The sequence below is a fragment of the Ictidomys tridecemlineatus genome, chromosome 15 (assembly GCF_052094955.1).
Source record: "Ictidomys tridecemlineatus isolate mIctTri1 chromosome 15, mIctTri1.hap1, whole genome shotgun sequence".
Lineage (NCBI taxonomy): Eukaryota > Metazoa > Chordata > Mammalia > Rodentia > Sciuridae > Ictidomys > Ictidomys tridecemlineatus.
In genome coordinates, this window is record NC_135491.1 from 49,431,168 (window position 1) to 49,445,566 (window position 14,399).

General features: G+C 48.7%; 1 protein-coding gene across 1 annotated transcript in view; it reads left to right on the forward strand.

The window, feature by feature from the left end:
* St3gal2 (ST3 beta-galactoside alpha-2,3-sialyltransferase 2) overlaps window positions 1-14,399 on the forward strand; it is a 51,465-nt gene continuing 37,066 nt past the window's right edge. Inside the window, exon 1 of the mRNA XM_005318409.5 lies at window positions 1-255. The gene's annotated coding sequence lies outside the window, so the exon portion shown is untranslated. The remainder of the gene's footprint in view (window positions 256-14,399) is intronic.

Sequence of the window (14,399 nt, forward strand, 5' to 3'; positions counted from 1 at the left end):
CCCCCTTCCCCCACCCTTCCCTTCTGCTGGGCAGGGGTGGGGGGAGGGGCCGGGCTGAGGCGGCGGCGGCGGCGCTCCGGGAGGGCAGGGCCAGGCAAGGGCGGGACTGGCCCGCGATCGGCGGACCGGAGAGCCGCGGAGGTAACGGGTCCGGACGCGGGCGGCGGTGGCGGCAGCAGCAGCGGCTTTCTGCACGGGCGGAGGCGGCGGCAGGAGCGGCGAGCATGGCCCGCGCAGCGCCCGGCGCTGATTGAGGTGCGCGGGCGGGATGAGGCGGGCGGGATGCGGGGCGCCCGGGGCCCCTAGCTGCCCCAGGCCACCTCTTTGCAGGCAACGGGCTTGGCTCAGCGGCCCAGATCGGCCCGATCCACCCCGGCAACTTCCCCCCGGGTCGGGGCGCCGTGTGGGCGGGGGTCCCCTTGCCTTGGCCTCGATCCCTGTCCCCGCCTTCTGCTTCTGCACATCCAGCCGCTCCCAGCCTTCCAGTCACTCCTGTTCCACTCCTTGCCGGCTTCCCCCAGCCCCAGCCCTTGAAGAGCTGCCTGCCCCAGTCCCCACTTTCAGTCCACTTATACCCCCAGCCCCCCACGTGCTGGCCATTGCTCCATCTGGAGACCCCTGCCTCATTCCTTTGGGCCACAGATTGTCTGCACCATCAGCCTTTCCCCTACCTGGCACAGACCCCCAGCCCTACACTCTGTGGCCCAGTTCTCTTAGATAAGACTTGGCAGCTTGACCTCCTTCTTACTTTGGAGGAATTGAGGCATGGGTGCAAGCCAGAAAGTTGACCCACCTGCCAGACCTGTGGACTCTGGCCTGAACCCGTCTTTTGTGTCTTCTGTCCATTCTATGACTTGAAATGGAAGATTCATTTCTTCTCTCCAGTCATTCCCCTGTGACTGGACCAAACTTCCTGACCCTGCTGCAGGTCTGGGCTGAGCTCACTTTAGTCTCCCCTGTAGCTCTTCTACCACTTCTGTTGCCCCCGCCCACCCCTTTCTTTGCATAGCCCACTCTGGCCCATTCTGCCTGAAGAGGAGTCCCTACCCATTACTGCTTCCTCGAGTTAGCCTTTCGGTTGTATCTCTTGCCAACTGCACCCATCTAGCTTTTTGCTTTCCAGTTGCCTTCAAAAGGACTGGAGAACAGAGTTTTAAGGTGGTGTTGGGAGAAGGGAGAGAGGTGCGGGTGGCTGAAAGAGATCTGCAGGCTCTTTTAGCCAGAGCTGCGGAGGGGAGTTCAGGGCGCCCTGGGGAACAGTCATTCCTAGCCAGCAACCCACACTTCTGATGTCTAGAATCTTGTTGGCCGTCCCTTTCTCTTCTTATGCCTGATGGACTTGGAAGTCCCTCTGAGATGGAAGGGACGGCTACTTTTACGGAGATGGTGGCATAAGATGACTCTGGGAGACCACACCTCACAGCCTTCTCTGGCTTCTGCTGCTAACTTTGGAGGGGGTTGCCCTTTCAGGAATGGATTCCTGCTAGGTGGAGGAAGGCATGGTGTCTGGATGTGGGGATCAGAAGTTTAGTCCTGGTGTTCAGAATTTGAAGGGAAGAGGGAACAAGGGTTCAGAGAGGCGCCACAGACTTGTTTGTACCATTCAGTTTTTTGTGTTTTTTTTTTCTGGCAAATTTTCCTCTGGGTCTTCCCTTTCTACTCCAATCCCCAGTTTCCCAGCAGGAAGAAGGGAAAGGAGGGTGGGAAACCTGTGAGCCATCAGGAAAGGTGGGGATGCTCTGGGTGTTTGGAGGGGTCCTGAGTGAGCAGTCTTGATCTGAACCAGATGGTTCCCTGCTTCAGCACCCCCTCCTCCTATGCTTCCCCACTTGGCTGTGAATAGGATTCTTTTAACCTTGTAACTTGAGAATGGAGGAAGAGAGGCCAGGGGGCCAACTGTCTGTGCAGTGTTTTTGTCTGCATCTGTACACACCAACAGACTTGCCCGGGGCCTGTGGGAGTGACTCTGCCAGGGAGTATTTTGCTGTAATGTGCTGTGGCATGCTTTAGGCCCCTAGGCAAGTTCTGAGCCCAAGCCTCAGGTACAGCCAATTTTGAAGTCCTTAAGAACCACTAGGTGTGGCCTCATAACAGCATTTTCCTCAAGCCGAGCCTCAGGTTGAGGACCCCTGTTCTTGAGAAGGCTGGCTGGGATTAGGGACATTGAAACAGCAGGATTGGCAGAGTCAGGAGGTCAGGCAGTCCTGGAACTGGTTTCTCTTCGTGGCATGAGAAAACCTGGGGTATTAGGGTCTGGGGTGAGGGGAAGGAAATAAATTTCTTTGCATTGTTCTATTCCACATTTTGCTTTGTTTCAAAGATATCTGTGTACTTGATTTTTGGTCCCCAGTAGACAGATGTTCTTCAAATGTGTCCTCATTCCTGAAATACCCTTACCTAGTCAGTCCTTGGCACATAGTAGGTGCTCAGTAAATGCTTGAGTCAAAGTAGAGGGTCTCAGGAATCTGGACTACACTACCAGAATTTTCTGACCCAGTTTGTTTGTGTGGGTCTAAAATTTGCATCTCTACCCAGCTTTTGGGGGCTAATATTTTGAAAACAAATGTTTGGGGGCCGTTAAAGTTGTGTGGCAAATTAATTTAGGCAAGTGTAAAGTCTTTTTTGTATATATTTTATTTTTTAGTTGTACACAATACCTTCATTTTGTTTATTTGTTTTTATGTGGTGCTGAGGATCCAACCCAGGGCCTCACACATGCTAGGCGAGCGAGCGCTCTCCAGCTGAGCCACAACCCCAGCCTTAAAAGAGACTTCCTTCCTCTTTACTTCCCCACCTTGTTTTGGCAGCTGCATTCTTTCATTCTAATGACCTAGGGTTGGCTAGGTTAATGAGAGGGGTGACTTGTGGTGCCTGAACTGCCAGTCCTACTCTAACCATAGCTCTATTGTCATTTGAAAGCAAGTCCCATGACCAACCAGGACATTTAGGACTCGGGGCTTTGTAAAAGAGTGGCTTTATGGACACAGTGAAGTGACACAGAAGCTGAGCCAGGCCCTCATGTGCTTTATGCCCATCTCCCAGAACAAGTGCATCCATGTACCTGCCAGGTGAGGTACTGCCACAGCTGCACACTGGTCAGAATGCTGGGAATCTGAAATTTCTTTATTTAATTTATTTTTTGGTATTGGGGATTGAACCCAGGAGCACTTAACCACTGAGCCACATCCACAGTCCTTTATCTTTTTTATTTTGAGACAGAGTCTCACTAAGTTGCTTAGGCCATACTAAATTGCTAAGGCTGGTCTTGAACTTGTGGTCTTCCTTCCTCAGCCTCCCAAATCGCTGGGATTAGAGACATGTGCCACATGCCCAGTGAAATCTTAAATTTACACAAACAGGAAGAATTACATGGAGATTTGTAAAACATTTTATATCTGCTGTTCACAGGACAGTGAGAGGTAGACATAGATAGAAGGCAGCTATAGATCTAGATAGGATTACAGAGGAACAGAGAAATATACTGTGGGTCACACAGCAGTCAAGACTCCTCGTTCTGACCCTCTGAATATTTGCTAGACCAGTTTCTACTAATAGCTCCAACAATGGGCTGCTGTTCATTGAGCACTTCCGCTAGCTAGGCATTGTGCTAGATGTGCTCATGTGTTAGTGAATCCTCCCAGTTAACATTGTGTGCAATTGGCATCACTGTCACTGTTCCATAGGTGAAGGACTGAGATTTACACATCGTGTGAGACTTATTAAAATACAGACAGTTGGGCTGGGGTTGTAGCTCAGTGGTAAAGCACTTGCCTAGCATGTGTGAGGCACTGGGTTCAATCCTCAGTACCACATAAAAATAAATGAATAAGGGTTCACCAACATCTAAAAAAAAAAAAAAAATACGGACAGCTAGGAGTAGGATCTGGGATTCAAACTTACGGCTTTCTGACAGCACATTCCATGCTTTTAGTCACTTAGCTATCGTGGTCAGCAAACCTGTAATTGTCCTTTGAGGTTGTCTGTCCCAAAAAGTCTGATGCATTTTGGGGACCTGGAACTGTGTTGGGCATGATGAAAGAGACAAAAACGATCAAGTCACAGAGGGAGGAGGATAAGACAAGAGTACAAGTGTATCTACAGTGGAAGGCAGACGGTAGAGCCAGTGACTTGTAAGAGATAGAAGTGATTCATATAGAGGGCTCAGAAGAAGCACTGGGGACAGTCCTTGATGTGTAGAGTTCCTGCAGCACCTTTGGGCTGGAGAGGTATGTAGGCTACCAGGTGCAGAGAGGTCATCACAGGGCACATTTAGAGAGTTGTCCCTTCCTACTAGAGCATAGGGAAGGTTTTCTTTGTTATTTGCAAATGTAAGGGCAAAAAAAGGGGGTGATCCCCTTCCTGCCCATTAAAAAGGCTCTTGGCACCCTTTGCCAAAAAGTTCATAAACTATACTAAAAAGTTAACAAGATAAAAACATAATTTATTTGACCATAATTTTATATAACATGGGAGCCTGCAGACTGAAGACCCAAAGACCCTGGGAACTATCTATTTTTATGCTTAGGTTGAATGAAGCTTGGACAGGCATGTAGAAGTGTGATTGCACAAGTTGAATGTGGTGGTGCACGCCTGTAATTCCAGTAACTTGGGAGGCTGAGGCAGGAGAATCACACAAGTTTGAGGCCAGTCTGGACAACTAATAAGACCCTGTCTCAAGATTTTAAAAAGGAGTCAGATGCAGTGGTGCATGCCTGTAATCCCAGAGGTGTAGTTTCCTCCTACAGGCTCAGGAGTTAAGCCGGGAGGATAGAGTTCAAAACCAGCCTCAGCAGTTTAGTGAGGACTTAAGCAACTCAGCAAGACCCTGTCTCTAAATATATATATATATATATATATATATATATATATATATATATATATATATAAAGAGCTGGAAAGCTGGGCGTGGTGGGACATGCTTATAATTTCAGCAGCTCAGGAGGCTGAGACAGGAGGATCTCAAGTTCAAAGCCAGCCTCTGCTTAAGCGCCCCTGGGTTCAATCCCCTGTACAAAAAAAAGATTTAAAAAAGGGCTGGGGGTACTGGGGTTGTGGCTCAGTGGTAGAGTGCTTGCCTAGCATGGACAAAGCCCTGGGTTCCATCCTCAGCACCACATAAAAATAAATAAGTAAAATAAAAGTATTGTGTCCAACTACAGCTAAAAAATAATATTAAAACAATTTAAAAAGGGCTGGGGATGTAACTCAATGGTTAAAGAACTTGCCTGGCATGTATGAGGCCCTGGATTTGATCCCCAACGCTGGAAAAGAGAAGAAGAAATATGATTAAACAAAAGGATGTGACTAATGCTAATATACTGAGTGTAAAAACCCAGCAGGACTCGTCCATTCAGATGCTTCTTGGCCTCTCTGTGTAGGGTTCCTTCCTCCTGGGCATGGGGCAAGACCCCTTTGGAAATGGAGGTATTATGATCTACTATCAGACAAGATAGGTCAGAGAATTTCTTTATGGCCAACTCAGTTTCAGAAAAGCAGGCAGGGGAAGGTTAAAATAATATTTTTAGGCTTTATGACTTGCTTTGGAGAAAAGGGGATCTAGTTTCTATGACCTGCTTTGGGGATGAGAAATTCTGATTTTTATGGCTTGCCTTGGGGGTAGACAGGGAAACAGGAGAGATCAGAGAGAAACTTTGCTTCTGAGGCCTTTGGGGTATTTCTGAGCCCCAGCACAGGAAAAGTGTTAGGGCTCAGACTTTAGCAGGAAAGGGCTTCCCTGGAAGGCTGTGAGAACTACCAGAATTAGTAGGATGACTAATCAACCCTCATCCCCTTCAGGGTCTCAGAGTGGGTGTGGCAGGAAGCAATGACTAGTTTTTCCAGAGTACCACTGCTGCGAGGAAAAAAAAAAATCTGTTGTATTGTTTTGTTTTTGTTTGTTTTTACCAGAATAAATCTGTACCAGCTGTGCCCAGTAATTTTATCACCACAGCTTGAGTTTCACATTCCAGAGAGGAAGTGTTTGGTTGGCCCACCGCAGGCCTTGTGCCCTCCCTTAGTGAAAGAAGAACTCAGGGCATGATAGGCAGTCCTTCTCCACTGTCTTCAAAAAGGGAAGTCCCAGGGCTGGGGATGTGGCTCAGGGGTAGAGTGTTTGCCTAGCATGCATGAGACTCTGGGTTCCATCCCCAGTACCACCCCTCCCCCCAAAAAAATGTCCCTAGAAGAAGAGAAAATGGACATTGTAGACACAGCAAGAGATCAGTCCAGAAGGATGCTAGACAAGAACTTGAGTTGGCAGGTGGCGGAGAGGTTACTTAATGTGACAAGTTTCTGAGCAGGCCCAGGGCAGATTGATGTGCAGCAAGGGACGGCTGGGTTATCAGGGAGAAGGGAGGGAGGATACAGAAAGCTCAGATAGGGTGCAGGTGAAATGTAATGCAGGCTGGAACTTGGCTGTAGAAATGGAAGAGAGGGGACTGGTTCAAGAGAGGCTGTGAAACTCAGTATCATCTCCTGGAACAGACACTTGATTGGCTGGAATTTGACGGTTCAGTGCCTAGGTGATGAAGGTTGACTTCTTTAGCTGAAATGGGCAGTCAGGAGGAGGAAGGGTTTGCAGTATGTGCCTTTGATTTCATGCGGATGCTAACTGCATACCCAGAATCCTAGAGCTCATTATTTCTGACTTGGAGCTTCCTGAGGTTTGGGGACTCACTCTGAGGAGGTAGGGCCACAGACCCTAGAGCCCTCTACATCCTGAAAGCAGCTGGGGCCTTGTGGCCAACTCAGCCCTGTCACATCTCTTCCCTCCACACCTCAGCCCAGGATGGGCTTCTGCCTTCCCTGTCAAGCCTCTCAGCTCCCCCGCCCCCATGTTCCCTTGTACCTGACCCCTTACCAAGGCAAGGACCTGGCCCAACTCTCTGGGGACTACTGTTTTGCTCTCTCTATATTCAGAAGCTTGTTAACAACAAGTGTTTGCTGACTATCAGGACAGACATCTCCATGTGACATTTCACAAGGAGAGAGTCTGAACTTTCCCTGCATCTGGGGAAAACAGGCTTTTTTTCCTCCAGTTATGCTGAACTCACCAGGGACAGCTGCCTGTGTCCCCGACCAGCCGTTCTCAAGTGCTTCTTCTTGTTTATTTATAAATCATTATTGTAATTGCAACATGTTGTCCATCGAGCCTTCATGTTGCCACTGCAGATCTCGCCTAGGACACAGACTGCGCTTTCCGCCACATTAGCCCTCCCTAGCTGAGCCCTGGGGGAGTTTCCTCCTACTGGACTGGTCAGGAAGGAGGGAACAGGGTCCACTCAGGAGGAGTGATGTGGAAGGACACGTTATCCCTGTGGTTCCCAGAGCAGAAGGTCATCTTCCTGGAGCGAGAAGGGCTGTTTCCCACAATTCTAATCTCTGTGATATCATCCCATCTACTAATGCAAGGTGCACTACCAAGAAAGACAAGAGATGAGGGAAATCTAGAGAAAAAAATATCATTTCTGTATATTTTAATATGGATGCTAACTTTTTATTTGTATAATACTAATATTATTACAACACGACACACATAGTTCTGGCATCTGATGTTGAAAAATTTAAGAGGGGCCTCAGCCCAGCCTCTTCGGGCAGGCAGATAAGACCCTCTTCACCAATGGACTTGGTTCTCTTGCCTTCAAGGCATTTTAGCTACCCAGGAAATAGCTGCCTCTGTTTCTCAACTCTGCCTAGGTTAGGAGCTGTGTCCTTAGCATCTTTTTTTCTTTTCTACCTTCCTATTTAAGATAGGGTATGGATGTGCAGGAGGGACACAGAAGGCAGCCTCACCGCTGTGTGAGTTAGGGCTCAAGAATGAAGCCATCCTCAAATGAAGTCACCTCTCCTCTTTAGCCTTGCAGGGCTCCAGGGCCCTGGAGGTATGGACCGGCCCTGGGACCTCAGGAGGCAGCCCTCACACTGCTCTGCCTCTTCTCTCCTGAATCCTTCAGGAGTCACTGCTGACGCCGTGGTAGGCAGCATCCCCAGCCTGGCAGGTCAGCAGCCTTCAGAGGAAGAAGCCAGCAGCAACTGCAGATAGCTAATTGGTCTAGAGGGAACTGCTCTGGTGAGGAAATATCAACCAGTTATTTGTTTTTGTGGTTAAAGAGAATTTGGAGGGGAACGGGGTTGCGGAGAGGGGAAGGTGAGAGGAAGAGTGTTGGGAGAGGCATAGGGAAGGGAATTGCAGCGGTGAGGTGACCATCTTCTCGCCCCTGTCACCACCCCCCATGCCTTTCCCACTCCAATCCCTCTTGCTGTCTTTGCCAGGTTCCTTTGAGTTTGAAAGGGACATTAGTAGAATGTTGAGTCTCTCCTGTCCTGTAAGTGGCCCCCATTCCCATCCAAGTCCAGTTAAAGATAAAGTAAAGTACCTGTTATTTGATGGAGAAGGTGACTTGGAACCAGTGTCAGGAGGAAACAAACGCTTCTGCGGGTCAGTGTTTGAATTCTTAGGCTGCACAGGAAAACAGACAGCAACCAAAGACTGTGAGGCCCGGTGGAAAGACAAGAGGGAGCTCCTAAGAGCCTCGGGCCCTCCTTCCAGCCCTATTAGGTCCTCTAGGGAGCTGTGTGAGGTCCAGCCTGGATTGGGTTGCCACCCACAAGGAAGTTTCTGGTGGTTGGCCTTCTCTGTTCCTTCCTGTCCCAGAAGGTTTGGTATTTCCTTGGATTCCTGCTTATTTAACCTTTGGCTGATTCCTGGGGCCTCCAGCGTAGCTCAGGAGAAGTTCCCGGGTACCATGGTAGGGGAGATGGTGCTGGAGACATGAAACCTAAAGAGGGTGAGGAGAGGAATGGGGACCCTGTTTGGACTTTTCCAGTGGAGAGGGCACTTCCTTAGGAAGATGCTGTGAAATGTCAAGCAGATAAATAGTGTCGAAGGGTTCAGCCTAAGACCAAAATGGCAGATGTTTGAGGAAGGAATTTCCTTAGTGGCTGAAAAGCAATCCATACTTGACCTTAAAGCAACAGTGGCAAAACTCTAAGATGAAAGGGAGTTTTAATCTCTCAAGAGGCATTTCCTGTGCCTTGCACAGACGGTAACAGCTGTCTGTGTTCTTCACGCCCTTCCAACCTGGGCAAGGGTCTTTGGAGGGCATTTCCTATGCACATTGTCAGTCCTAGCAATTCCTGACCATCCCAGATCTGCAGGCTGACCCTGCCATTCACCTTATATAGAAGGAGCCAGCAGGCCCTTGGTGGACAGCCCCCAAAGCAGCCCTGGGAGCCTCAGGGCAGGGCTGTTAGATTCTTCCAAAGGGGCATCAGCCTGTTTGCCTGAGTGGTTCAAGGGGGCTCAGTTTTCATGGTTCGTGGCTTAGTCTGGTCAGGTTCATGTAAACTATGGAGAGCCTTAGCTACCCACAGGGAATTCAGTGCTCCGCGACCCAAGACAAGTCACTGCCCTCTCTGGGTTTCAAGAGTCTTCATTTTTGAAAAAAAATTAAGCGGACTGGGGATGTAAATCAGTGATAGCCTTATGAGGCCCTGGGTTCAATTTCTAGCAAGAAAAACCAGGCTCAGTGGCACACTCCTGTAATCTCAGCAACTTGAGAGGCTGAGGCACAAATTCAAGGCCAGCCTGGGCAATTTAGGGATACCCTGTCTCAGAATAATTAAAAAAAATTTTTTTTGGTCCTGGAGATTTAACCCAGGGGTGCTCTACCGATGAGCTATGACCCCAGCCCTTTTTAATTTTTCATTTTGAGGCAGGGTCTCCCTAAGTTGCTTAGGGCCTCATTAAATTGATGAGACTGGCATCAAACTTGTGATCCTCCTGCCTCAGACTCCCAAGTCACTAGAATCACAGGTGTGAGCCATGGGATTATGGGTTTGTACCACAGTGCCCCACTCAAAATAAAATTTTATTTATTTATTTTTAAATATTTATTTTTCAGTTTTAGGTGGACATAATATCTTCATTTTTTAAAAATTTTTATGTGGTGCTGAGAATCAAACCCTGTGCCTCATGCATGCTAGGCGAGTGCGCTACCACTTGAGCCACATCCCCAGCCCCTGTTTATTTTTTTAATTAATTAATTAATTAGTTTTTAGTTGTGGTTGGAAACGATACCTTTTACTTATTTATTTTTATGTGGTGCTGAGGATCAAACCCAGAGTCTTGGATGTGATAGGCGAGCATTCTACCACTGAGCCACAACCCCAGTCCCTCAAAATAAAATTTTAAAAGAGGGCTGGGGATGTAGCTCAGTGGTAGTGCATTTATCTAGCATATGTGAGGACAGGATTCAATCCCCAGTACTGCAAAAAAAAGAATTTTACAGAATGGCTTAGGAATTTGCTCTCAAATTATCTGGTCTACCTGACAGAGGAGTGCCACATCCTGAGTGCAGAGGTAGAGCTGGGGGCCCAGGATGCCTCTGTGGTGTTCGACATCTGGAAATTGGCTTGACCTTTCTTCTTAGCCGCTTGGATGCATTAAGCAGCAGCCAGCCAGCCCTGGCACTTCTGAAGAACCTAGACTCCTGCAGCTAGTAGCCATTCCCTTTGTTAGGATTTTCTCATCCCCCTCCCAGTCCTTGCTCCGGCTCTGTCCTAGGTTCAGGCAGAAAAACCTGTCTGGTTTCTTATCATTCTTCCCTTCTTACACTGGCCACAATTAGGCCCTGGGGAGATGGCTAATAGGGTTCCTGTGTTTTCTATCCCAAGTTCCCCTCCTCCTTACACACTAAGCTCTGCTCTAGCCAGGTTTTCCCAAGGACAGGGTGGGAGGTGGGATCTCAGGCTGATCATACCAGGTGGTACATTTGCTAGGAGTTGAGGACCTCCCTGGGAGGAGAGGGTAGGGTCTCACAGTAGACAGGGAAGGTGGTAAGGAAAGGGCCACACATACCACTGTGCAGAAAAGGCATGGGTATTTGGGGACATTGAGGAGATAAGTTCGAGCAGAGCATAAGATTTCTTGGATCATTGCCCAGGACAGGGGGGTCTGACCAGAGATAAGCCCCAGGCCACACCCTGGCAGGGAAGAAGGGCAGGCTTTCTGGCAGAGATACCAGGCTGGGCGGGTCACATAGAATTGTGTCTGGAGAGGTGTGTGTGTGGGCGGGTGGGAGGTTGTTAATGATGGTTTGTTCTCCACAGACTGCCAGGTGGCCAGGGGTCAGTGTGATAAGAGGGAAGAGATAGACTTGGGTTTTCTACTTAGACAGCTGCCTGCTCTGGGAGGTCTCACAGCTCCTGCCAGCCTATTGTGAGGCTCTTGTTTGATCTGCTGTTCTTGAAATAAGCAGCCCCTGGCCTCAGCCCAGCTGGGTTTCCCCTGCCTGGTACCACTCCCTTTTCCCAGAGGGTCAGAGGAGATCTGCACTGGGGGAGGGGGGCAATCCTGGTGAGACTGAGTCCTGGGTATTTAGGGAGTCTCACCTTTGCCCCAGAGCATTGGAGAGGGGGGGGGCTGTCTGCTTTGCTGGAAGGAGTTGGAGGTGGGAATCTGATGGGATTTGCATTGGAGAAGATTACTTGGGCTTCCCTGTGGAGAGAAACATGGTGGGCATCTCTTTTGTAGATTCTGGGGTTTAATAGCTGGGGAGCTACTGCAGATGAAGGATGGCAATTTCTTGGATAGAATGGGTGGTTGTAGTTGTGGAGAGAAATTGGAAGATTAGAGATTCAGATGGTTAAAAAAAAAAAAAAACCTGGGTTTTGTAATAGATTGGCTGTGGGAAGTCACGGAAAGGGAGGGTCCCAGATGACTATTATGTTTCAGGGCTAAATGGATGGTGTGGTTCCTTTCCCAGAAATTGGGAATATAGAAGTAGGACTGGGTTTGAAATTCTTAATATGTGTGAGTTTGGTTGGGGCAGTTTTTTCAAGTTTGGGGATTCTAAGATACATCATCCATCGAAGCAAGGAGCATGCCTGTAATCCCAGTGGCTCAAGAGACTGAGGCAGGAGGATCACAAGTTCAAAGCCTGCCTCAGTAACTTAGCAAGGTCCTGAGCAATTTAGCAAGACCCTGTCTCAAAATAAGACAAGCTGAGGATGTGGCTAAGTGCTCCTGAATTTAATCATTCAATCACTGGTACCAAAAAAAAAACAAAACAAAAAGAAACCTCATCCAAGGAGTCGTGTTCAGGGAGTGTGACTGGCATCATTTGAAAAGTCAGAGATGATACTTAGAGGTTGAGCAGCAGTGTTGGAGAGACAGCCCTCCATGTCCAGGATTGTGTTCTGTTTTCAGCTGGTTTAGGGCATGGCTAGGCAACAAAAGGTACAAGTCAGTCTTTCCTGTGGTTGGGGGACTCTGGCAGTGGGCAGTGCTGACCATAGGCCACCCTGGAAATCCATGCATATCAAAGGCTCCTTTATTGATTGTACATAGGGGTAGTGTCCCTGGCCAATGAAGGATTTTAGTCTTGCCCAGAATGAGCTACTGCTGGGAATTCCAGAATATTGTTTTCCAGGCCCCTTCTGCTCTTGTGGCCCTCTGAGCTGGGGTGACCTATCAAGGATGGGAGTTTCAAATACAAGTCTAGGTCAGCCCTTTTGTGTCAGATGGCAAAGTGATTCAATCAGGGACTTTTAAAAATTCTTTTAAGTGGAATGGAAAATGGTAGTATGTGTGTGCAAGATTCTGTCAGTTGAACTTCTTCAGTTATAAAGGTCAAAAATCCAACTCAAAGTGCCCTTTGATAAAGGGGGATCTATGGCCTCATGTGTCTGTGGGTGTGGCTGGCTGGCTGCAGGGAAAATGCTACCACCCCCAGTTTTCACCTGGTAGGAGGCCCCTGCCCTCCATCCTCCCAGCCCTCTCCTGGGATTCTTGTAGGGAATCCTGAACTGGAGCCTTGGCCAGGCCAAGGGTACCTAGTATAGAGATGGCAGTCTGGGGAGAGACAGTTCCCTAAAGGAAGATAAGCTTGTTGTTTGCTTTGAAGACATGATATGTTGAAGTAGGGGTAAGTATTTAGGCCCATGGAGACCTTGCGGAGGCTCCATGACCTGCCTTACATGTCAGAAGCACCATTGTGAACAAACTAATACGGGTTTACTGTAGTTTATTAATTTCGCCTGTTAAAAACTAAATGCTAGAATGTAGGATGAACTTAGAATCATTGAGTCATTCCGTTTACATGTCTCGAAGTGGAGGTTGAGGAGTGTGCCTGAGATCCCCAAACTAGAAGGCACAAGAATTGAGACAAGTACCTAGATGGCCTACCTCACCGGCCAGGGGTCTGGCTGCCCAGAACAGGAGTGATTTATTCTCTGGACTGCAGGATAAAGAGTGGACATAGGCAGGTTGTAGCAAATGGCTCCTTCTTCCTGTGGCCCAGGGCTGTCTGTATGTAGCTGGTGTTATGAAGGGATCTGTCTGAGATGAGAGCCCCTTGCAGTGGCTTCAGTGAGGTCCCTGTGAACAATGACTTGGCCTAAGTCTGTGAATTCTGCCCTGGCTTTCAGGATGCTAACTCTGCTCCTGTGGTTTTTCCTTCCTTTGGGGCTATCTCTAGGGCTGCTGAGCTTTCTGGATTATACTGGGAATTTCCTGCTTGGGAAGCTCTGTGCTTCTCTGACTTCTTCAGAAGTGAATGCACAGGACAGTGGTTCTGGTTTCAGTTCCAGACAGACAAAACCAGCTCTCTTAGACCTCTGTTCCCCATAGCCTCTAATTTGGGAGGGTATAGATATTTCACCCGGGGTGGCCAAACCAAGGAATGGGTGTGGTAGTAAGATCTTAGCAGTGTGCTCTGGGCTTTGAGCCTCAGATTAGCAGGAGGAGACCTCAGATTCAATCATGCACAGGCGTCTTGCCTTGTGTGGCTCACTTCTCTGGGGCCTCTGGTTCAGAAAGGGAAGGATGCATATGAGGGGTTGGGAGCTGTTGAAGAGTGTGAAGTTTTATACCAATACAGTGCTGCTGGAGGTCCAGGGAGCTCTGGGCAAGTCTCATGCACTCCTAAATCCTCAGGCATGAGGTGGCTCTTCTGAGTTTGGGAATAAAGCCCCCTTTTATTCTGCTCATCCCCTTTCCTCCTTTAGATATTTGCTGACAGTCAGTTCTTCCCTCCTGAACTGTCTACCAGCCTGGACTGACAGGTGTGATCTGCCTGCCCCTCCTGCTTGGCATCCAGAGGCCCCTCATCTACCTGTTTCTGCCTGAACTAGCTTCTAAGTCGTCTCCCAGCCTGGCCCAGAGCCCCCTACCCTCCTTCAGCTTAGCTGTAGCATCTCCTGTCATCCGTGGTTCCTTCCTCTCTGTGAGACAAACTTGTTGATAGCCAGCAAGCCACTTCCCAGTCATAGCATATTTCATCTTTGCAGGGAGTACATGAGGTCAGCAGGGCAGACATTATCATGTTTATTTTACAGATAGGGGACCTGAGGCCCAGAGAGGTATGATTTGCTCAACTGTTGACTCAACTGCAGAGCCA